Genomic DNA, 26,380 nt, shown 5'->3' on the forward strand with positions numbered 1-26,380 from the left:
GAGAGAGGAGGTAGGAGGATATGAAAGAAAAGGTCACCTGGTTTACAGTGTTTTTAATGAATCCAATTCTGGTTTTACCACTCAAAATCATATCTCATGACACTTTCAGCATGTAGGCTGTCAATTGCCTTCTCCTTTTTGTGGGGCTGCTGTCAGTTTCTGAGCAAGGAAGTGGCATGAAGAAAATGCCTTTTAGTGTTTAATCTAGCAGGTGATCAATGATGGAATGGAAAGGGTTGAGATTGGAAGTGGTGAGATGAGCTGAGGGGCTATTTGATAACACAGTTGGGAAGGGGAGAGAGAATGGACTATGAAGCTTGCGTAGGAATAGAGAGAAAGGGGAGGCTCTAAAAATCATTATAAAAATGAATTGATAGGGCATCATTTCAATCCAGTTCAGTTCCACAAACCTTCATCAGGCTCCTCTGAATAAGGTACTGTGGAAGATATGAAGATGAACATCACTACCCACAATGAACTTGCGGTCTATTAGGACATAAACACAAATATAGTCCAAGATAGAATCTGATAAATATTATAAGGGAAATTGAAGCAAAATACTTTGAGAGCACAGAAAAGAAAAGCTACTTGTTAAAAGGAGTCTTCATAGAAGAAGCATTTGAGATGGGTCTCAGGATGGGCAGAATTTTGATAGGTAAATATTGGGATAGGAGGAAAAAGAGAGACAGAGAGACAGATAGAGACAGACACACAGAGAGACAGAGAAAACTGGGTTAAAATCCTACCTCTAGGGGGCAGCTAGATGGCACAGTGTATAGAGCACCGGTCCTGGAGTCAGGAGGACCTGAGTTCAAATGCGGCCTCAGACACTTAACACTTGCTGGCTGTGTGACCCTGGGCAAGTCACTTAACCCCAATTGCCTCACCAAAAAAAAAAAAATCCTACCTCTGGAATACCTTGGAGAAGTCATTTTAAATTCTCAATCCCTAAGTAATTGGTACACTGGAAGTTCCTTATCTGAAACTCATGGGTTTGGTTAATTTTTCTTCCCAAGGGAGAGGGAGAGGAAGGCAAGAAATGGAGACTATTCCAGGGAAAAGAAACAAAGTGAACAATGTATTCAGGGAATAGCAGTTATATCCAGCTTGCCTTGAGCACAGGGAGATTGGGGAGGTGGAAAACAATCAAGGTTAGATCTGGATGTGAATCCTAAGTTTTAAACTAGCTGTGCGACCAGGGCCAAATCACGTAACCTTTAGGAATATCAATTTCCTCATTTATAATATGTGGATAACAATACCTAGAAGTATCTAGTTTAGAAAGTTATAAGAGTAATGATATCGGGCAGCTGGGTGGCACAGTGGATGAAGCACCAGTCCTGGATTCAGGAGGACCTGGGTTCAAATCTGGCTTCAGACACTTGACACTCACTAGCTGTGTGACCCTGGGCAAGTCACTTACCCCTCATTGCACCGAAAAAACACAAACAAAACAAAAGAGTAATGATATCAAGTGCTTTGCTAATCTTAAAGTGCTATAGAAATCCCAGTTATTATTATGACTGAAGGAGAATAGTAGAAGATGAAACAAATTGGGGTAATCCCAATGGTCTCCAGTTAGCTAAATTGGAGCCAGATAATAGAAAACCTGAAATTTTGAGTTAAAATTGTAGCCAATGAGGAGCCAGTGAAGGATATTGACTTGGAAGATTGGATACAGGCCAGTAAGTGGGTACTTAAGACATACTTAAGATTGCTACAATACGTATATACCAGTAAAAATCTAGGCAGCTAGGTGGTGCAGTAGATAAAGCACTGGGCTTGGAGTCAGGGTCTTACTGAGTTCAAATCTGGCTTCAGACACTTCCTAGCTGTCATGACCCTGGGCAAATCATTTAACCCTGTTGCCTCAGTTTCCTCATCTGTAAAATGAGCTGGAGAAAGAAATTATAAAACATTATCTTTGTCAATAAAACCCCAAATGGGGTTAAAAAGAGTCGGACAAAACTGGAATGACAACAACAAATAAAAATCGATTATTTGAATCCAACCATGTGTGAGAGTGGAGTGGATTTGATGAAAAGGTGGGAGAAGATACAGGAAAGAACAAAGTAGAGTAAAATGTTTGAATGGGAGGAACTCTGGAAAGGACTCCAGACAAGTATTTTGGGACATTCATCATTCTAGATGGTTTATTGTTTGGTCCATCCTGGTGGCAAGAGGATGCTCTGGATGAAATCTATAGACTCCGATCCACTACTTATCCACAATATGAAAATAAACCACCAGAGGGTGCTCGTACCCCAAGAGAAATTTGGCCATCTGTCACTCTAGCTCCAGGGCTTTCCTTCTGTGTGGCTTCTTAGGGGCTAGTCCTTGAAGGCTACTGTTGTAATTATCCAGACCTCAAGGAAGCTGACAAGTGCAAAGGGCAGTACTAACACACCCCACCCTCCTTCCTTTTTTCCTACTCAAAGGACTCTAGGAAACTGGTTCCTAGATTAGTTTCCCCTCTCTCCTATGGGAGTCCAATTCTGTAATTTTACGGACAAGGAAATCCACAGGCGGTGTTTCCTGTTCCCTGGAATTTCCCCAAGCCTTACATATGTATATTTGTACATATCTCTATCATTAGACTGTAAGCTCCTGGAAGGCATGAACTGTCTTTGCCTTTCTTTGTATGCCCAGAACTTAGCACAGAGCCTGGCACATAGTAAGTACAATAATAGATGCTAGTTGACTGACTGACTGATATATGTCAAGAGAAGGGAGGCTGGCTGGTCTTTAAGGGCATTTTATTAACGGGTTGAGGCAGAGAGAAGATTTGTTACCCTGTAGGGGAGAGTGGTGTTGGATTTAGGACCTATCTTGCTGTGACATGTACTAGCCAAATGACCCAAGGAAAGTCATTTAATTTCTCCAGCCTTAGTTTTCTTACATGTAAAATGGGGATAACAACAACTGTGGTACCTGCCTCAGAGGATTGTCCGGTGGCTGAAATGGGATAATGGATTAAAGTAAACTGGAAAGCTCCCATAAAAGTCAGCTAATGTAAGTTAGCTTCCTTGAGCCAAAGAGTATTTGCAAGCCCCGAGGGAAGAATCTGACAAGCTTAAAGACTTATTTAGTTTAGTTCTCAGAACATTGGGCTTTACTCACATTTTGCTTAAACCGAGGCAAGGGGAAACTCCCTGGAATAGATTTCCTGGGTCAGTTTCAGGTAAAATAATGAAGTAGGGGCCCTTAAATTCCTCATTTTTTTTTTCTGTTTTCCCACTCACCTATAGCACTCTGTACCCTTATATTCTCTTCAGAGAAAAAAAGCCAACCAAACCTGCTTTGAAGAAAGTTTCTGAAATGCATTCATCTGCTAATGAGAGGATGGTCTAGAAGTGATGCATTTTATTGCACTGTGATTAGCATGCAGTGGGTGCTTAATAAATGTTTATTAATTGGCTGACTGACATCTGAAAGGGACTTTTCAGACTTCTAGTCAATCTTCCTAAGTAGGCTGAATAGGCATCTGCCTATATGGCATGATTTGAAAGAGCACTGAACAGGTCTTCCAAGTCCTCAAATATCCTCCACATTTCCTGCCACTCTACTAATCTAGGTTTTTTTGGCTTTTGTAGTACCTATTAAAATGCAAAAAAAAAAAATCCCCTTTTAAAAAAATTAACACCTTAATTATGAGTTAAAACCTTAGTAAAAGATTAGGGGGGGGGGCGGCTAGGTGGCGCAGTGGATAAAGCACTGGCCCTGGATTCAGAAGGACCTGAGTTCGGAGCCAGCCTCAGACACTTGACACTTACTAGCTGTGTGACCCTGGGCAAGTCACTTAGCCCTCATTGCCCTGCAAAAAAAAAAAAAAAGATTAGGGGGAATGGTACCTTTAAAAATTTTTGTTTTATTGATTTAAAAAAAATTTTTACATCACCTTTATGTACAAATAGTTATGTCCTTCCTTTCTTATCCAAGGGCCAATCCTTGCACCAAAGATTAAAGGGAGAAAGACAAAGAGAGGGACAGAGAAAGACAGAGACAGACAGACAGACAGAGAGACACAGATACAGACACAAAGACAGAGATAGAGACAGACTCAGGGAGAAGAAGCAGTTCTCAAAGGCAAAAAAAAAAAAATCAGTAAAGTCTGAGAGTGTATACACTATTAAATACCCATAGTTCCTGCTTCTGAGAAGTGGGGAGGGAGGTGCATTTTCTTAACTCTTCTCCAGAGTTAAGTTTGGTCATTGTAAGTATGCAGTATTCAATTTTAGCTTTTTGGTGATTTCTATTTTCATTGTTAAGTGTAGATTGTTTTGGGGGGTCTGCTTACTTTGTTCTACATCAGTTCATGTAAGTAATCCCATGCTGCTATGAATTTGTTATATTCGTGGTGTTTTATGACACAATAATTTTCCATTATATTCATGGATCACAATTTGTTTACCCATGCCCTAATCAACAGATATCTTTTTTTTTTTGTTACTAGCTCCTCACTATCACAAAAGAGCTGAAGCCTATAGATCTCTCTCTCTCTCTCTCTCTCTCTCTCTCTCTCTCTCTCTCTCTCTCTCTCTCTCTCTCGTATTCTTTCCATTGATGATGTCTTTGGGGGCATATCCCTAGGAGTATAGTCTCTGGGACAAAGAGGACAGAGTTTTTATTAATTAAAAAAACTCCACCATAATTCAAATCTGTTTTCCAGCATAGTTGGACCAATTCACAGTTCCACCAATAGTGTATTAGTGTGCCTGACATTTTGTAGGCCTTGAACATTGACAATTTTTATCTTTTGTCATCTTTGCCAATATTCTAGTATAAGGTAAAATTTCAGTTATTTTGGCATGTGTTTCTCTTGTCATTTGTGATGTGGAGCAATCTTTCTTAAGGTTTTTTTAATAGTATGCATTTTTTTTAAAGCTGTTCATGTCTTTTGATCATAACCACTTGGCAAAGATGTAAGTTCTGTCTGATCTGTGCTAATTCTCTATGTGTCTCAGATAGGCTGCCCCTCCTGTCCATTTTTCCCTTTTTAGAGGAATAAATTTAATGAAATGTTTCAATCGGGTGTCATTTTCATCATGGTTAAGCAATCTCTCATGTTTACAGAGCACCTTTCTCTAAAGTGATCACTCACAGACTTCACAAATAGCATTCCATTCATTATAATGATACATCTGTGAATTGAAAGAGAGAATGGAGTGGTAGCTAAATGTTTATTGTGCCAGGTTCTTTTGGAGTATAAGCTTTACCCTGAGTATCTTTAGAGGTCCAATTGACTCCCTTTAAAGTACAATTTAGAACCCCAAGGCTGTCATTGGCTGAATAAAAAGTAGTTGAGGGGATAAAGTCCTTACCTCTTATGGCCTTGTATTCTATAAGAGATAGGCATCTGCCTTTTCTTATTTCTCCTTTTTGTCTATCTTTCCTATGTGAACTAGGATAGGAATAGTAAAGGGAAACACAAATTTATTCCTCTTTTAAAATGATGATGATGATAATTGCTAGCATTTATACAGTACTTTAAGGTTTGTGTTTTTATAGTTTGTCTCATTTGAGTTGGGTAAAGAGAATCACCCAATTACCTCTACCAAGATTAAAAGCTCTTCTAAGTCGGGGACCATGTCTTAAATTTTTTTAATTTGTTTTTTTTTGTTTGTTTTGAAGGGCAATGAGGGTTAAGTGACTTGCCCAGGGTCATGCAGCTAGTAAGTGTCAAGTGTCTGAGGTCAGATTTGAACTCAGGTCCTCCTGAATCTAGGGCTGGTGCTTTATCCACTGCGCCACCTAGCTGCCCCCATCTTAAATTTTCTAAACATACACTTACTATCCATTCACATGTCACACAGTGTAGGGTACATAGTAAATGCTCAGCAAATATCTATTGATTCATTGGTTGAAAGTTGCCCACTAGGGGCAGCTTGGTGGCACAGTGGATAGAGAACTGGCCCTGGAGTCAGGAGGATCTGAGTTCAAATCCGGCCTCAGACACTTAACACTTACCAGTTGTGTGACCCTGGGCAAGTCACTTAACCCCAATTGCCTCACTAAAAAAAAAAAAAAAAAAAAAAAAAGTTGCCCACTAAATCTATGATAAATGCACTAGGCCACTGATTTCCAGTCTATTACCCAATCCATCTAATTGTACAAATTCCAAAGGTCAAGAAAAGAATGAGGTATGGGAAGGATTAAAAGAGTGAGCATAATTAGTGCATTACTCTTGGTCTCATTTTAGTACCCAATAAGACACTTTGGGCTCTTCTCCAATGGTCAGACAGCCCTGAAACCACACCCAGAGAAAAGCCCCTAGTAGGAAGTTGTTCAGGACCAGTCACTATATAAATCCCCCAAGAAGATCAAAGCAAATAGCAATCTCATGTCTAATTCCATCTCCCTTCACCCTTGGAGATCATCCTTTTGATGCAATTTACAGACTGTGATCAGCCCAATAGTTGTCACAATGTCGTTGCAGGATGATCTTCACACACTTATTGTTATGGCAACCATCAATAATATTAATAAAATTCTGCCTGGCTGATTCCAATGAATGGGACATGTAAACATAGACAAGAATAGCTACCTCAGATGTTAACATTGAAACAACATAAGCATAACAGTCTGTACAATGGAATGTATTTTTCGAGTTGGAGGCTGGTTCCTGCTTTCCACTCCACCCTAGCAGCCACATCTGTCCTGATGACGAAAGCTGCCATTGACTTCAAAGAAAGCTTCATGCATAGACAAAGGAGATTCCTGCTGGTGTCAAAGGTCAGGGGCCCACTTAGACCTCAAGAATATGAAAGAAAGGAGACAGCCTAGGAGTTCAAAGTGTTCTGCTCTTTAACTGAAATCCTGGTTCCGAGTTTGGCACTAGTAATTTATTCACTATGTTCATTGTCAACCTCATCATTACAAATATTCTGTTTAATAAATGCCCTCTGTGCATAGTACAACACTGGCTGCTACATGTTTATAGCTGGACGGTCATCATATGGAAATACCAGTTTAGAAACGCCACCTGTGGGTGTCCTGTGCTTTGGTTGAACAAAATTTCCTTGGAAGATATGTGGTTTTCTGGAGCTGTGGACAAATGATGGCCTCCTGGTTTTGTTTTTTTTTTGTTTTGTTTTTGTGAGGCATTTGGGGTTAAGTGACTTGCCCAAGGTCACATAGCTAGTAAGTGTTAAGTGTCTGAGGCCAGATTTGAACTCAGGTCCTCCTGACTCTAGGGCTGGTGCTCTATCCACCTAGCTGCCCTGGCCTCCTGTTTTTCATCCGCTAATGAAAACCAACAAATATGTTATGATTATAGATAGACTAGGTGATCTTTGTAGCACTAACTAGGGAGGCTTCACTACAGGTTCAATTCACTTAAGTGATAGCTTGGGAGCTTTACTTTAGGGGTTGGGATCACAGAATTGTAGAGTGATTTTAGAAATCATTTTCACTGATCAAAGAGTTGATAAAAAAAAAGACAGCTCCTTGGGCCACTTCTCCAGGTAGCTACCAGTCCATCCATCAATATTCTTTGGATTTAGTCTGTCAACCCATTCTGCACCAAAGTAACTATACTACTATCCAGTCCCAGTCTCTCCATCTTATTCACAAGTAAGAATTTTGTCCATTGCCTTTCTAAAGGCAAGAAATCTAATTTATTTTAGATCTGGGAATTGGGCTGAAAAGGGAATGTAGTTAGTCTAACATAGTAATGTTCTGAATAAATTTTTTTTTTTTGTGTGAGGCAATTGGACTTAAGTGACTTGCCCAGGATCACACAGCTAGTAAGTGTTAAGTGTCTGAGGCCAGATTTGAACTCAGGTCCTCCTGAATCCAGGGCCGGTGCTCTATCCACTGCGCCACCTAGCTGCCCCCTGAATAATTGTTAATAAATCCATGCTGGCTCTCAGTGATTACCGATTCTTTTGTTCAGTGCTCACAAACTGTTCCTTCAGTGATCTGCTTTAGATTTTACAAGGAGTGGAAGGCACTTTACCAGTGTATAGAATCAAGAATCCTTGTTCTGTCCTTTTTGAAGTCCAGATGACCCGTCCTTGCCTCTGGTCTTAGAGCATCTATCTTCATCATCTTTAGAAGTCAATAACAGCTCAGCACAATCATTTCAGGACCCTGGGGTTCATCTAGGTCAGGAAGTTCGAAGTTATTTAGGAAAATCATTAGGACAATTAAGGGTTCTAATCTTCTCATCTATCTTAGGTCTCTTCACTTGCATTCTAAGAAGCAGCATAATGCTGTGAAGAGTGATGAACTTTGGAGTCAGGAGACCTGAATTCAGATCCCTATCCTGCAACTTACTACCTCTGTGACCTTGATCAAGTCATTTAATTTTTGTGGGTCTCAGTTTCTTCAACTATAAAATAAATGTGTTGGGCCAGATGGCCTAGAAAGATTCTTCCAATTCTAAATCTATGCCTCTATAAATTCTGTCCTTTCTAGTTGTGTCCCTCTTCTAAATCTTTCCATTTCTTTGGCAAAATCAGTTTTTAAATTAACATTTGAACCAGAATATGCTCTTTTTGTTCAATATTTAGATTTAAAACAATGTCCTGCTCTTTAAAGTAATTTCTTGAATTTTCTGACATTCTCTGCATGCTCTATCCTTCTCCTCTCTCCGTTTATTCTCAGCTAGCTTCTCAGTACATCAAGCTCCTGAGTAATACTTTACTCACAATGAGGAGCCCTTTTATTGATTTCAGCCAATTTTTTGAGCATTCTATGCCTTCAAGGAGTCTATTGCTCTCCACATGTCTTCTTTTGGCCCCAAATTCCTGCCTGTGGGTTCTATGGGGATTTGACACAAACCTGTCATACTGTATGGCAAGTTTCAACATTGCAAACTCCCTTTCCTATATATAATATCTATTATATTACATATATATACACATATATACACACATATATACATACACACACATATACATATATACATATACATACACACATACATATATACATACATACATACACACACACACACACACATATATATATATATATATATATATATATATATATATATATTGCGGGGCAATGGGGATTAAGTGACTTGCCCAGGGTCACACAGCTAGCAAGTGTCAAGTGTCTGAGTCCGGATTTGAACTCAGGAACTCCTGAATCCAGGGCTGGTGCTTTATCCACTGCGCCACCTAGCTGCCCTCTCCTTTATATTTTAATGGTAGATATAACTGTTGTTTTGTTTCACTGAGATTTCACAATATATTAAAAAGATTAATTAAAATATAATTTCATTTAGAATATGGCTGATATGTCTAGATAGATATGGCTTTTAGATGGTATGGATATCTAGCTCTGGAATCTGGGCTTCCTCTTCAGAGAGTCTGTATTGCCAGGGGCTTATAGACCTCAGGGGTGCCACCAAGCTGGGTGTTCTTTTGTTTTAGTCTTTAAGAGGGGCAATGGACTAGAATTATATCTATCTGCCCCCCAAATATGTTATAGGGTATAATATTAGGGGTTCAGAAGGAAAGCCACTTTCACAGATGATTTTAAAGGAGAGGGTAGCCCTTGACTTATACCCAACCAGCTTGACTCCTTCCCATCAAATACTAGGTATACAAAAGACCAGCCCATTTTGTTAATAGCAAATAAACAGTAAACAGAAAGAGAAGAATTTGTACAGATTAGAAAATACCAGGAAATATGTGAGTCAATGAGCTCTCCTGCTGGGAGTGAGATAAGTTCCCAGCTCAAAGCAAGAAAGAAACCCTCATTTCATCTAAATGAAATTCTTTCCTTCCTAAATCTCTTAGGAGTTGAGGTGGAAATTAGGGACATATTTAAGAGCTGACTTAGCCTACATAGCTACAGCTATCCAAGTATTTCTCTCTCTCATTTCCCTAGAATGTTCCCTGTCCATGAGTCTTTGGGAACACTATCTGGAGCTACTTCTGTCTCTCCTTACCAAAAGTTCTAGTTTTAACTCTGTTGCTTATAGAGATACCAGTGTCACTTGAGCATTCTCTTCACCAATTAGGAATTATGTCTTCTTCCAGGAATGCGACAGCACCTGCAATGCCTCAGACTTGGTTGGAAGACCCACTATAAGTTAATTAATTGTTCTTTTTCCCCCTCCCCCTTCCCTTCCCAACATTTTGATTTGAAGAGCAGGATTATGTCCTAGAAAGCATGGAGTCAGGAGATAATGGAATCTAGTTCTAACTCTGCCCACTAACTACCTGTGTGACTTTGGACAGGTCATTTACTTTGAAGCCTAAATAAACAAGGCATCTGTTAGACACTGTGCAGGGTTTGAAAATTGCACCCTTCCTGTGTTCCTATTGATGAAAAGTTTTGACACTTCATTGTAACACATTAGACTTGACTTATTTTGGAGCAATAAAGGGGAGAGGCTATCTACAAATGTGAGCTTGCTTCCTTTTAGAGAGGGCTGGGTACCTCTGTGGTTCCTCCAGAGACCCTAATAACCCCCTAGGAGAAAAGAAATCAAGGTCAGGTGTTGGGGAATCTGGAACATGGAAGGAGAGAATTGGCATCACATCGCACCATTTTGGGAAGGAGTAACCTTGACCTAGCTCTTTTCTGGTTTTGTGGGTTATATTGCCTGTAGGGTTAGACTCCCTAGCAAAACTGAGGTTTATTTCCTCTTGAGAGAAGGCATGGTGCCAAAGTTAGTACTATAGGTTTGGAGGACTATATAGGTCCCTGATTAGATGAAGACTCAACAGAAGATAGTTGTCACTAGGGAAATTGGTGGTGGTAGTGGGAGGGTCCTTAGATATTCCTCTTTAAAGAATTATAGTGGGGGCAGCTGGGTGGTGCAGTGGATAAAGCACCAGCCCTGGATTCAGGAGGACCTGAGTTCAAATCCAGCCTCAGACACTTGACACTTACTAGCTATGTGACCCTGGGCAAGTCACTTAACCCTCATTGCCCTGCAAAAAAAAAAAAAAAAGAATTATACCCTCTCACACACAAATCCAATTAGGATAAAATAATCTTTTATTTAGGCGCTAGAGAAGAGGAACCAAGGGAGAAGTAAAAATGGCAGAGACATTCTCTGAGATACCTATTTCCATGAATAGGAGAAAGGCCATAGCTTTTATAGATGGTAGATGGAGTGATCACCTGAGGGTAGAATGTCCTTTATTGGGGGTGGGTTGGGAGAAGTCCGGTGAGGAGCAATTCTGGTTTCTGGAGCTATCTCTGTTCCCTTGGTGCCACTCAGGCAGTAGCCACACCTAATGGGCTTATCTCTCTTGCTTCTCAAGGTGTGTCTGTTCTTTAGTTTAGCTGGCCAGTTTAAACTGTAATAGTCCCAAATACATTGATATGTGCCAACCTCATAAAAAGAGTGCTGCTTGACTCTCTAGCAACACTGACTTCTTTTCCTTGCAGTGTGGATGCCAGTCAAAAGTATTATCACAAATCTGGAAAACTATATAGGTATGTGGTGGAGGTGGGATCAATCAAAAGGGATTTGTCTTGACATCATAGGTTCAGGTTTCTTCCTCCCCCCCTCCCCCACCTCCCCACCCCCGCCTCAGGTAAATAAGACTTATTCTGTATTTGATATTATGTTAACTTGAGTATTTCTTTGGGAGCTATGGGCCTTTAGAGAGCTATGATCCCCTCAGAAGTTTCTAAGTGAAACCATGGCGGGGGGCATGAGGGTTTAGAGAGAAGCTTCTAGAAGCCTTTAGAAGACTGAACCTAGTCTGTATGGCATAAAGCTTTGGTAATGGGCCATGGGTTACAAACAAATCCAGAAAGTATCCATCAATTTCAACCTCCACTCCCTCCATGGTGCATCCTGGCAACTGGTTCTATGACTGTCTCTGGCAGTATTTTTGGTCTGTATTTGTCTCACTGTGCCAGGTGCTGGAATTTGTAAAATGCTCATAACAGGACCTGACCTGCTTATCTCCCAGTCATTGTGAGGGTGAAATAAAATGTCTATGAACGACTTTGGGAAGTAGAAAACACTAAACAAATAAAAAAAGTGTTATTATCTACATGTTATCCAACAACTGACTTGATTTTTTCCTTCTTCAGTAAATAGAGTAATTTTCAAAAAAAACAAAATTAAATTGACTGGCTCTTTTGGCACCAATGCTAGCAGAGCCAAAGCTTTCCTTTGGCTTTGGGTTCTTGGGTGAGGCTGCTGCTCAGAATTAGTCATATATGGCTTGGTATTGTTGCTCAATCCATGTGTGTATGTCTTGGCTCCCCAACTAGATTGTAAGGCCCATGTTTTATAGGTATAGAAGTCCAGCATGTCCATCTCCTATCTGCATGCCCACCCCTTTGCCTCCTCACTTCTTAGATGCCCCAGATTCATTCAAAGCTAAGATCAGATGCCACCTTCCAGTAAAGCCTTTTATGATCTTCTAAGTAGTTAATTGCTTTTTCCCTCTTCCAAGGATCTCAGCTTTAGGTAAGCCCCAGGCTTTCTTCTTCTTCTTCTTCTTCTTCTTCTTCTTCTTCTTCTTCTTCTTCTTCTTCCTCTTCCTTCTTCTTCCTTCTTCTTCCTCCTCCTTCCTTCCTCCTCCTCCTTCTTCCTCCTCCTTCTTCCTCTCCTTCTTCCTCCTCCTTCTTCCTCCTCCTTCTTCCTTCTTCTTCTTCCTCCTCCTTCTTCTTCCTCTTCCTTCTTCTTCCTTCTTCTTCCTCCTCCTTCCTTCCTCCTCCTCCTCCTTCTTCTTCCTCCTCCTTCTTCCTCCTCCTTCTTCCTTCTTCTTTTTCCTCCTCCTCCTCCTTCTTCTTCCTCTTCCTCCTCCTTCTTTTTCCTTCTTCCTTCCTCCTCCTCCTCCTTCTCCTCCTCCTCCTCCTCCTTCTCCTCCTCCTCCTCCTCCTCCTCCTCCTCCTCCTCCTCCTCCTCCTCCTCCTCCTCCTCCTCCTCCTCCTCCTCCTCCTCCTCCTCCTTCTTCTTCTTCTTCTTCTTCACAATGAGGATTAGGTGATTTGCCCAGGGTCACACAGCTAGTAAGTTTCAAGTGTCTGAATCCGCATTTGAACTCAGGTCCTCCTGAATTCAGGGCAGGTGCTTTATCCACTGTGCCACCTAGCTGCCCTCAAGCTATTTTCTTTTTCTTTTTCTTTTTGCTGGGTAGTAAGGGTTAAATGACTTGCCCAGGGTTACACAGCTAGTAACTGTCAAGTGTCTGAGGCTAGATTTGAACTCAGGTCCTTCTGAATCCTGGGCTTGTGCTTTATCCACTGGACCACCTAGCTGCCCCCAGGCTTCCTTCTAATATCACTGCCCTGTTGGTTATCTCTAGATCCAAGAATCTCAAAAAAGGTAATTATTTATCACAAGCCATGGTTCACAAACCCCTATTTTAAAGGCATCTCCCCTGAATAAACATATGACACTATAATAATACAAAGGACATTACTTAAAATAGAATACAAAGGAAGGTGAAGCAGTGGATAGCATGCCAGGCCTAGAATCAGAAAGACCCAAGTTCAAATCTGGCCTCAAACACTTACTAGTTGTGTGATCCTGGGGAAGTCATTTAACCCTGTTTGCCTTAGTTTTCTCATCTGTCAAATGGACTAGAGAAGGAAATGGCAAACCACTCTAGTATCTTTGACAAGAAAATTCAAAATGTATCAGGAAGAGTGACTAAAAAACCACAACAAAAAGGTACTATTATCACCCATTTTCTAAGGCTGCTAATTCCCTTTGCCTCTGAGGACTGGAAGCAGGGTATTCACTCCCCAACCATTACTCCTCTTATTACCCCATCTATAATACAATGGAAGAGGGAGACAGCCAGTTTCATGAGTCAGTTAGAAATATTGGTGTTAAAAAGTGGCTCTTCTATTTGGAACTGTGCCCAAAGATCTGTAGAACTGTGCATATCCTTTGATCCAGCAATACCACTGCTAGGTTTATATCCCAAAGACATAAAAAAAAAAGGAAAAGAACCTATTTGTACAAAAATATTTACAGCACCCTCTTTTTTTTTTTTTTGCGGTGGCTAAGAATTAGAAATCAAAGGGATGTCCATCCATTAGGGAATGGCTAAACAAGGTATGGTACATGATTGTAATGGAATTTCATTGTGCTATGAGAAATGATAATCAGGATGAATTTCAGAAAAACCTAGAAAAACTTACATGAACTGATGCATAGTGAAGTGAACAGAACCAGGAGAACATTGTACACAGTAACAGCAATATTGTTTGATGAAGAAATATAAATGATTTAGCTATTCTCAGCAATACAATAATCAAAACAATCCCAGAGCGCTAATGATGAAGCATACTATCAGCCTCCAAAGAAAGAACTGATATTGATTGAATACAGACTGAAGCATGGTATTTTTCACTTTCTTTCTTGCATTTTTTTCTTTTATTCAAGTCTTCTTGTAAAAAAATGACTAATATGGAAATATTTTACAGAATTGTACATATATAACCTATATCCAATTGCTTACTATCTCAGGAAGTAGGAAGGGGAGGTAGAAAGGAAGAAAAGAATTTGGAACTCAAAACTTTGAATAAAAACGTTTCACAAAATTGGAAAAAAAAGTGGCTCTACTAGATCACTTCTTTTGCCATTCATTTTCTTACTAAAGGTCCTTTACCTCTTCCTCCTCTTGGTTTCTTTCTCTCTCTCCCTCTTCTTCTTTTTCCTCTTCCACCTTTTCTCCCTCTCCTTTCCCTCTACCAATTATGCCAACCTTGTCCTATCACTGACATCCATTTAACCAGAATCCATGATGCTGGAAAAACACTGTTACTTACTGAACCTACATGAAGTCCCTTGGGAAATACAATTCGGAAAGAGAATATGGTGCTTGTGACCCTTGAGCATGCTTTATTTTTATTTATTTATTTTTTGCGGGGCAATGAGGGTTAAGTGACTTGCCCAGGGTCACACAGTTAGTAAGTGTCAAGTATCTGAGGCTGGCTTTGAACTCAGGTCCTCATGAATCCAGGGCCGGTGCTTTATCCACTGTGCCACCTAGCTCCCCGGAGCATGCTTTATTTTACACATATACTAATCTGTGTATATATTATGTGGCTCCTTCCTCCATACTCAGGTGAATGCAAGCTCTTTGAGGGTATGAATTCTGGTTTTTGCCTTTCTTTGTCAAGCACCTAGCACAGTGCCTGGAATATGGGAGGTGCTTAATAGGTACTTATTAAGTTGAATCAAGAACAAGGTTTATTTGAACAAGAACCTTCTGTCTTGAGGTCTCTAGTTTCTACTTGAAGACTCCCTATTCAGGCTCCTGTCAGAATAGTGATGGACTCAGGCTACAGAATACACATAGGTTTTTGTACATGGCCGATGTAGTTATCTGCTTTGCTTGACTATGAATATTTGTTGGAATGGTTTTGTTTTTGTCTTTTTTTCCTTCCTCAGTTGTGTGTGTGTGTGTGTGTGTGTGTGTGTGTGTGTGTGTGTGTGTTGGGGAGCTTGTAAAGGAGAGGAAATCAATTTCTGTTAGTTGAAAATAAAGACATCCAGTGAAGGGGAACTCACTACCTATCAAATGAGCTGACATGTAGAAGTGCTTTGTAAACATTAAAGTGTATTTATTTATTTAGCTATCTATCCATTTATCTATTTTTGTCATCATCATCACTACTACCACCATGACCATTACTTCCCAAAGCAGTTTGGGTAACTAATCATTTAGAAGGTTTACTACATACATAATAACACAATAATACATATACACATATGTGTATATATGTATACATATATGTACATATGTATTCTAATTAGATCTTCCTTCAACTTCTACACTCTGCTCTTTATTCTGCTATTTGGGAAAGGGACAAGAAAAATAAGACTAATCTCTTTTTGATATGAAAACCTTTCAGATGCTTGAAGACAGCTATTCTGTGTTTTCCCCCAAATATTCTATTTTCTAGGGTAAAAATCCTAGTTTCAGTGGATCCTCCTAAAGTATAGTTTCTAGGCCTCTCAGCAGTATCCCATTCCCCTTCCTTTAGACATGTTCTAGTTTGTCAACATTTTACCTAGAATATTGCACCTAGAACTGAATATAATACTTCAGATTATGACAAATAATAATACCATCTCCTCCCTCTTCTTCATTCTGTTCCTCCCTGAATGTAGTTGAAGACTTATGGTCCCCCCCCTTTAGCCCTTACCTAGTGGTAAATACATGGTGGGCATTGTAGGAATATTTGTTGAATGAATTGTTGATCACTTCTGGAACCTGCCCTTTGGGTTTGTGGAATTGCTTTAAACATAAACACATGCCGAAATACCTCCTATTCATGTTTAGTGACAACCACAGATTTCCGAGGGCCGGCATTTCACACATACCAAAGGGGTAGGCCAGTGCCTAGTGGTGTGAGTAGTTTGGTTGTGGTTTACACTTTTGTAGTGGTTGTCATCCAGCCTCTCGTTGGGTTCCAGAGCTCCCTGCCTTGGGGCCCAGCATTCCAGGCATGATCCATAGTGCTGAGCAGAGTTGCTGGCTCTATAATAACCATCGAAGTGACTTTCAAGTTGCCCACAGAGCATTCTTCTCCCTGAACAGGCTGAGGTAGGGGTCTTGGTCATTAGCCTTGGCATCATCCAATGTGTCTCATGGTTTCATTCTTTGAGCATTTCACCACCAGCCCCTTGCAAAGGTCCTAGTTCTGTGGTAATGTGAACTGACTGTGATGTGTTTAACATCTCAAGTTTTTGGCAAAGTGAAGAAATTCCTCTGAGGACAACTGTGGCTCATTGTCAGAGATAATCCTTTCAGGAATTCCATGGCTGGCAAAGGTGGCCTTCAATTTGTGGGCTCTTGTGGTAAACGGGTATTGTTCAGGCTTTCCAATTCAGAGATTTTATTGTAGTTAGCCACACTAATGATAGAGTCTGCATTATTCCATTTTCCAGATAAACATATTGGTGCCAATGGTCTGCTGTGGTCTGGTTGAGGCGGCATGGGGTATTGTTAATACTTTTTAAAAAAATTTTGCATTCTCCATGCACCTTTCAAGTGAGATTGGAAGGTTGGAAACCTTCCCAATGGATGGGATGGGACATTTGGAGTCCAGTTAATCAATTTGTTAATCAGAATTCTCAGACAAAAGAAAGTATCTTGGGCACCACTGTGACATTTTCCGTGGTTGTGGATCTACTCTAGATTTTAGAAAATCATTGACAGTAGAATTAGGAGGAAACTTAAGAGGGTATCTGTTCTATCACAGTCACATTGTAAAAAGAGGAGACTGATGCGCTGGGAGATTCAGTGATTTGGCTAAGACCACTCAGATGATCACTGGCAAATCTGGGATTAAAACCCAAGTCTTCTCATTCTCAGTACAATGCTTTTGCCATGCCTCCTTTATTTAACTTTTCTCTTCATAGAACTTAAAGGAACTTTTTACTCATCCTCAACTTTTGTACTCTTTTTTTTTCTGCCTACTTCATGTAATTGGCTCTTTCATTTCAACTATTTTCTATTTCTTAGACAAATCTTCTTATCCAGAATCCAAATAACTAGAAAGTTTAAAAAAAAATACCCCACTCTCATACTTTTTATATTTGGACTTTTGTTTTATGAGAAAATGACCAATGAGATACAAATTAATAGAGATGAATAAAAAATAATCTAGAGAGTTCATATAACTTCAACCTACATGCTGGATCAAGAGTCAGAGGACCTCAGTTCAAATCTTAGCTCTGCCATTTACTATGTGTATGACCTTAAGCAAGTTACTTAACCTCTCTGGACTAGACTTTCCTCATTTTAAAAGGGATTGTACTAGATGACCTCTAACGTATACTCTAGCCTTAATTCTGGGATCCTCTCTTCCTATACCCTTTACATTTGTAATCTGATCACATTAGGAATCTTCATTTTTACTTAAGGTTCATCTAAGGTATCACTTTTTTTTCTTTTTGCGGGGCAATGAGGGTTAAGTGACTTTCCCAGGGTCACACAGCTAGTAAGTGTCAAGTGTCTGAGGCTGGATTTGAGCTCAGATCCTCCTGAATCCAGGGCCGGTGCTCTATCCACTGTGCCACCTAGCTGCCCCCTTAAGGTATCACTTCTAAAAAAATCTTCCTTCGGGCAGCTAGGTGGCACAGTGGATAGAGCACTGGCCCTGGATTCAGGAGGGTCTGAGTTCAAATCCAGCCTCAGACACTTGACACTTACTAGCTGTGTGACCCTGGGAAAGTCACTTAACCCCAATTGCCTCACCAAAAAAAAATATCTTCCTTGATTCCTTCAACTGTAAATGCTAGACCCTCCACAAATTGCCTCATTATCTACTTATCTGGGTATATGTTGTCTCCCTCAGTAGACTATATGCTCCTTGACAATTGGGCCTGTCTCATTTTTATCTCCACATCCCCAAACAATTCAGGTACCTTGAAAGGAATAACTAAGTGTTTTGTTTTGTTTTGTTTTGTTTTTTTGTGGGGCAGTTAGGGTTAAGTGACTTGCCCAGGATCACACAGCTAGTAAGTGTCAAGTGTCTGAGGCCCCATTTAAACTCAGGTCCTCCTGAATCCAGGTTCGGTACTTTATCCACTGTGCCACCTAGCTGCCCTGAGCTAACTAAGTGTTGAAGTGAATTGGTAAGAAAATAATAATCACAATAGCTCCCATGTATATAGCCTTGGAAGTTTATCAGTTAATAGTATTTTCATCTTCCCGAGTTCAAATCCAGCCTCAGACACTAGCTTTTTTAACCCAGACAAGTCACTTGACCTTGTTTGCCTCAGTTTTCTCATCTATAAAATAAACTGGAGAAGGAAATGCAAAGTTGCGTTAGTATCTTTGCCAAGAAAATGCCAAAATGGTCTCACATAGTCAGACATAAATGAAATGACTGAACAACAACAACACTATGTGCTAGGCACTGTGCTAAGTGGTGGGGATAAAAAGACAAAAATAAAATAGTTCTTGCCCTCAAATTGCTTCCATTCTATCAGGAAAAACAACATGTACATGTATATGCAATCTTACTGAAAGATAATTTGAAGAGGGACGCACAAGCATCTGGAAAGGAAGGGTTTCTTCTTCTTCTTCTTCTTCTTCTTCTTCTTCTTCTTCTTCTCTTCTTTCTCCTTCTCCAGATATGATGAGTCTATTAAGTTAGATTAGCAATAACCAATAAATGGAGGTCATTGGTCTCTCTTGGTAACCAAGGACCCCAAGTGAGTGAATCAGGGCCCTTTAAATCCAGGTAACTTCTTCCTGACAGTACATCTTTAGGGCCTTCCTTGACTAATGAAAGGTAATCATGATTGGCAGATAGGTAGGATGGGCCTTTTGTTAAAAACTGCACCTAAACCAAGGGGATGGCATCTTTTAGGTCAGTTTTGAGACATGACTAAGAAATTTTACACCCAGGGCAGATCCTGAGAACTGTGACCATTTCATTGTAGAGAAAAAAGGCTTATCACAACACTATGAAACAATCAGTCCATCAGTAAGCACTTACTAAGAACCAATGAGGTAATTCTTCTTGTTCTTGTTCTTGTTCTTGTTCTTCTTGTTCTTCTTGTTCTTGTTCTTATTCTTCTTGTTCTTCTTCTTCTTCTTCTTCGCGAGGTGATGAGGGTTAAATGACTTGCCCAGGGTCACACAGCTAGTAAGGGTCTGAGGTCGGATTTGAACTCAGGTCCTCCTGAATCCAGGGCCAGTGCTTTATCTACTGCACCACCTACCTGTCCCATTATTCTATTTTTATAGACATAGAACTATATCTATTCCTCTCTCTATCATCTATCTATCTATCTATCTATCTATCTATCTATCTATCTATCTATCTATCTATCATCTCTCTATCTCTCTACCTCCCTCTCTTTTTCTTTCTCCCTCCCTCCCTCCCTCTCTCTCTCTCTCTCTCTCTCTCTCTCTCTCTCTCTCTCTCTCTAACTATCTATCTATTGGAGCTGAGGTTCAGAGATTAAGCAATTTGCCCAGGGTCATATAATAATAAATATTTAAGGCTGGATTTGAACCAAGGTTTGACAGATTCTAAGTTTAGTGCTTCATCCCCTTGACCAAGATGCTTTGAAATATTAAAACCATGGGGCAGCTAGGTGGAGCAGTGGATAGAGCACTGGCCCTGGAGTCAGGAGTACCTGACTTCAAATCCAGCCTCAGACACTTGACACTTACTACCTGTGTGACCTTGGGCAAGCCAATTAACCCCAATTGTTTCATATATATATATATATATATGTATATGTATACACACACACACACACACACACACACACACACACACACACACACACACACATATATATATACCACTGTATAAATGCAAGGTAAAATGACTTTTTTTTTTCTACTGCTCTTGCTCTCACTGGCATTTTGTCCAGGATCAATGTATATGTTTTTATGGTGGGGGATGCCCAAGGTGGATCAGGTACTGAATCTGATCCTTGGTCCTACTGTCACAATGGCTAGGACACATTTTGAGAAGGAAGAAAGAGTAGAATAGAGGATGGAAGAAGGGAGAGAAAGAAGAAAGGAAAGTGAGAGGAAGAGAGAGAGGGCAAGTCCCTTTCATTGGTGAGCAGTGCTCTTACTATATAAGAATGATACATTTCAAGGTCACAGCCAGGCAGGTTGCAATTGATAATACAATTTACCCAACTTTCAGATCTGTTAAAAAAATCTGTCAAAGGCAGTTTGTTTTTAAATCTTTTATTAAATTATCTTGGGTTGACAGAAATAGATTCAGAATCTCAAAGCCTCTTGCAAAATGTTTCTGCTCTTTGCTCCCTGGATAGCTAGGAGGACAAGAAAAACAATTTTCTCACCATCATTTTTCTATTTGATGTCACAACAACAATAAGAAGAAGAATAACTCATATTCATATAGTGCTTTAAGGTTTACAAAGTACTTTCCTCACAAGGCCCCATGAAGTAGATAGTGCATAGCTTTTGTTTTTGTTTCTTGATATTGAACTATGATTTCATCCTTGTAGTGAAATCCTGATGTGGAAACTCCATAGATATAACTTGTCCTTAATTTATCATTTTACAGAGTTGAGTGAGGTTTTGGGTGGTTAAGTGACTTGCTCACAGTCACACAATCAGTATATGTCAGAAGTAGGGCCTTAACCTAGGTTTTCTTGACCTCCAGTTCTTTTCATTCTGCCATACTTGTCTCTCTTGGGATAATTGTTACCCTCCTTCATAGGTGAGAAAACTGAGGATCAGAGAAGTATGCCATGTTGAGAACCCAGAAGAACTACCATTTGGAGTAGATACAAATATTGAGAAACTTCTACAAGTTACCCCAAATGAATGTAATCATGGTATTGTAAGGGGGAAAAGGAAAACACATTTGATACCCCCATCCCAACATCTGCCATGCTTTGCTGCCCTCCTTCAAGCTTTTTTGCTGCCTACACATGCACATTGCAGGGCAGCCTGTTCCAGTCACTTAGCTTGTACATGGTGCTCCACTGCCAAGGACGTGGTCCCTATGGGGGATAGAGTTTCATCTTGTCTTTGACAATTTCATTGATGAAACAGATTAATGTGTTTAAAGTTAGTCCTGTGGAGGTGAAGTGGTTCTTCTTAGGCAATGTACTTATATTTTAGGTAGCTGCCATCAGATGAGGGTCTTTTTCAAGTAGCTTCAGCCCAAATGGAGAGGCTGCCTCTAAACATGCATAACTGCAAAGCATACAACAAGAATGACTCACATATTGATGCTGCTTTGAGTTTTACAGAAAGCTTTCCTCCAACAACCCACAGTACAAATATTATTATTTCCCTTTTATAGATGAGGAAAGTCAGTGAGGTTACATAGTTAGTATGTGTATGTGTCAGAGGCAAGATGAGATACCAAGTCTAATAACTTAAGGCAGTGGGATACAGAGGAAGTTTGAGGTCAGAGAATTTGGGTCCTAGTCTTGACTCTCCTACTTCTTCTTCTTTTTTTTTTTTGGTGGGGCAATGGGTTAAGTGACTTGCCCAGGGTCACACAGCTACTAAGTGTCAAGTGTCTGAGGCCAGATTTGAACTCAGGTACTCCTGAATCCAGGGCCTGTCCTTTATCCACTGCACCACCTAGCTGCCCCAGACTCTCCTACTTCTTATCCCTTTATCCTTAGAGAAGTTACTTCAACCAATGGACCTCCCATTCTATTTTGCAAAGTTAGAGGATTGGAAACTTACTTTCATTTCGGCTCCAAATGATGCACCTGTGTGATCCTGACAGTTCATCACATATAAATGCTCAGCACTGTTTCTGGAATACAGAAATATATGTGTGTATATATATTTGTATGTACGTAACATATATGTTACTGAGAAATAGCATATGAACTAACTTTTTATATGAAAAAGAATGTCCCCTCTCCCCCAATTATAGGAAGGGTTAAAAAAATACAAAGTTCTTAATGTAAATTAAATACCTTTGTCATCAGGTTCATTGTCCTTTTCTTTCTGATGATTCTTGCAGTAATTAAGAAACAAGATGTTAATTATCTCTTTAATACCTCCCTGTTATTATGTGAGTCACAATTGTTCTTAATTTCTTGGTGGAGAAATCTGGCACTGATTGGTCCTTTATTGGATTATCAGCCAACTAACTGTGGGTGAACTCCAAGACTCTGTCCTGGGCCCTCCTGTCCAGTGTCTCACACATGTGCTTAATAAATGCTTTTTGACTTGGTGACTCTTTTCTTTTTATACTCTCACATGGTGACCTTTTTAGCATCCATTGATTAAATTATCCTTTTGCAAATGGATCCCACATCTATATATCCAGTTCTACTTTCTTTTTTGATCTCCAGTCTTCCATTACCAACTGACAGTTTATTGGACATTTCAAAGTATATTTCTCATCTCATCTCATCTCATCTCATCTCATCTCATCTCATCTCATCTCATCTCATCTCATCTCATCTCATCTCATCTCATCTCATCTCATCTCATCTAAAACTTGACATGTACATAACAGAAATCATTAGCTTTCCTTCCAAACCCATCCCTCTCTTAAATTTTCCTATTTCTGCAATACTTAGATGTGCAACATCGGTATCATCTTTGTTTCCTCACTTTTATTACATACATCCTACCAGTTGCCAAATCTTGTTATTTCTCTTTCCACAACAGCTTGCTCATTCTTCTCATTCTCTTCATTTATATAGCCAGCACCCCTGTTCAGGACCTCATGGCTTCAAGCCTGAGCTATTGTAATAATCTCTTAATTGGCCTTCCTGCCTCTAGTCTCTCCCTATTACAATGTATTCTCCATATAGTTGATAAAATGCTTTTCCTCCAGTGAAGGTCTGTTCATATCATGCCCATACTTAATGAAATCCAATAGCTCCTTTTTGCTTCTGGGATCAAACAGAAACAACCTCTTGGTTGGTATTTAAAGATCTTTTTTACCTGGCCCCCTCCTCCTGTTCCAGATTTTTTAAACATCACTGCATTCCAAGGACTCCATGATTATCTTTCTAGCAATATGTCACACAGGACATTTCATATTTCATTTCTGTGTCTTTGCATGAGGTCCCACCATCTCTTCCCCCATGACTGAAATACTTTCCTCTCCATCTGTGTTTCTAGGAATCCTTGGTTTCCTTCAATACTTAGCTCAAGCATCATCTTTTCTGTGATCCCTTTGCTGACACCCTCCTCTCACCCACAGTAACTTCTCCTTCATGGTTACCTTATATCTACTTTTTTGGGGGGGTGGGGCAATGAGGGTTAAGTGCCTTGCCCAGGGTCACACAGCTAGTAAATGTCAAGTGTCTAAGGCCAGATTTGAACTCAGGTCCTCCTGAGTCCAGGGTTGGTGCTTTATCCGCTGCACCACCTAGCTGCCCCCTTATATCTACTTTGCCTGTGTTTTTATGTACTTACATATATCCATGTTGTTCCCCCTACCCTTAGAATGTAAGCTCCTTGAGGATAGGCTCTGTTTTGTTCTTGTCTCTGTATTTCCATCACCCAGCACACATTAGGCACTTAGAAAAAATCAGTTAGTTGACTGATCGACCAATAGAACTCTAAGTGTAGGCTTAGACCAAAGGTTCTTTCTCTAGAATCCCAATCTAAGTCCAGAGGAAATACTGGAACCTAGGGGAAGAAGAATCTGATGAAAAACAATGAAAGGAAGTTATCTCTTGCTAAAATAATTAGGTGCAACATGGGATCTAAATCCCTTGAGTCAGCCAGTCAACAAACATTTGTACTAAGCACTTTACTAAGTGATGGAGGTACAACGAAATGCAAAAACAGTCCTTCTCCTCAAACACTGCACACTCTAATGGGGAAGACAAGGCAGAAATAACAATTTGCATGCAGGATCTTTCTCTCTTTCCTTCTGTCTTTCTTTCCCTCCCCCTCTCTTTCTTTTTTCCTTCCTTCCTTTCTTTTTCTTTCTTTCTCTTCCCCTCTTTCTTTTCTTTCTTTCTTTCCTTCTTTCTTTCTTTCTTTCTTTCTTTCTTTCTTTCTTTCTTTCTTTCTTTCTTTCTTTCTTTCTTTCTTTCTTTCTTTCTTTCTTCTTTCTTTCTTTCTTTCTTTCTTTCTTTCTTTCTTTCTTTCTTCCTTCCTTCCTTCCTTCCTTCCTTCCTTCCTTCCTTCCTTCCTTTCTTTCTTTCTCCTCTCTCTCTCTCTCTCTCTCTCTCTCTCTCTCTCTCTCTCTCTCTCTCTCTCACACACACACACACACACACAAACACATAAATAGAAGGTAATTTCAAAGGAAAGGAAATAATAATAATGGGATAGAGGAGGGGACAGGGAAAGAACTTCAGAAAGTGAGCTGGTTTTTGAAAGAAGCTAAAAAGTATAAATGAAAAGGGAAAGCATTCCAATCATAGGGGACAGTCACCACACAAAGGCAAGGGGATGGAGATAATGTTGTTTTTTTTTTTTAATTAAAAATTTTTTTATTTATTTTTTGGGGTGAGGCAATTGCGGTTAAGTGACTTACCCAGGGTCACACAGGTAGTAAGTGTCAAGTGTCTGAGGCTGGATTTGAACTCATGTCCTTCTGAATCGAGGGTTGGTGCTTTATCCACTGCGCCACCTAGCTTCCCTGAGATAATGTTTTATGTGTGAGGAACAGCGAGGAAGTCAGTCTAGCTGATTGTAGAGTAAATGGAGGAAAGTAAAAAGTAAGTAGACTAGCAAGGTAGAAGGGACCACCAAAGAGATGAGTAGCTAGATGCCATGGCTCCTCTGACCAGTGCTTGTAGTCTGTTTGGAGGGCTAGAGCCTATACTGCTTCCCAAGTCTATCAGCCGTTTTCAGTGTCACGCAGTAGAAAGGGTGTTGGATTTCTCATCAGAAAACCTGGTTTAAAATCTCAGCTTTTGGTTTTACATGATTGCACATGTATAAGCTATGTAAGATTACTTCCTATCTCAGGAAGGGGGGGGAGGAGAGTGAGGGACAGAATTTGGAACTTAAAACTTTAAAAAATGTTAAAAATTGGTTTAATGTAATTGGAGAAAAATAAACTATTATATCAAATCTTGGCTCTTCCACTTACTATGTTTGTGACCTAGGGTGAATTGTCTCTAACTATTGACTCAAAGGGTAATTTGCATAAGACCTCTGATTGATGGAGATTGATTACTCAATTCTCTGTGTCTACTTGTAAATGTAAAGAAGAGAGATTTTCATCTTCTGTCTTCCAGATTTGAGAGAAAAAGATGCAGTTTCACACTCCCTTTCCTGAAGTGAAAGACTTTGGGAAGAAGTTGACATATAGAGGAGCTTCTACTTTGATCATGTCCCAATCCCAGCTTCCTCTACTAGAGACTTCAGGGAATTTCCCCTTGAGTAAGATCTGAGACTCTCCATCTTGGTTGAGCTGCTTTTTCTTATCCCCAGTGGGAGAGCTCATTCATTCTGTATTGCCTGGTATATATTCCCATATGTATATTTTTTCTGATTTCTGTTTTGCTCTCTGCTTGGATAAATGGGCCTATGTGCTATTTGCTACATGTGTTCATTGTGGAACTGTTGTCTTGTGGGAAGGGAGTCAAGCCTAGGATATATATAGCTTGAGGCATTCCTCCATTAAGGAACAGTGATCTGGAGTGCAGCTTTAACCTAAAAATTATTTCCCCTAGACTAACCATATTTAAGGGAGCAGATAGATGTAATTCCAGTTCAGTAACCTCTCTTTCTGAAGGGAGTCAAATGTCCAGCTTCTGACCCCAACCTCCTACTTCCCCTTCCTTGGAGGGGAAAGTCTTCTCTGGAGAAAGGTAGGGGAAGGAAATTCTAGAAATGTCTATTCTTGCCTCCCTTTAAGCCACATCTAGACAGACCCATGTGGACACATATAACCTTCATGGGAAAAACAGTGCTACACACACACCCCATAACTCCTACACACATAACCTCTGTGGGACCATTTCCTCATTTGGAAAAAAAAAAGAGAATTGGACTAATTGATCTCTAAGTTGTCATAATTAATGATGTGC

General features: G+C 40.0%; 1 pseudogene; it reads right to left on the reverse strand.

The window, feature by feature from the left end:
- Positions 1-26,380, reverse strand: part of LOC122754609 — a 108,554-nt pseudogene that overhangs the window by 2,999 nt on the left and 79,175 nt on the right.

The sequence above is a fragment of the Dromiciops gliroides genome, chromosome 4, assembly GCF_019393635.1.
Source record: "Dromiciops gliroides isolate mDroGli1 chromosome 4, mDroGli1.pri, whole genome shotgun sequence".
Taxonomy (NCBI): domain Eukaryota; kingdom Metazoa; phylum Chordata; class Mammalia; order Microbiotheria; family Microbiotheriidae; genus Dromiciops; species Dromiciops gliroides.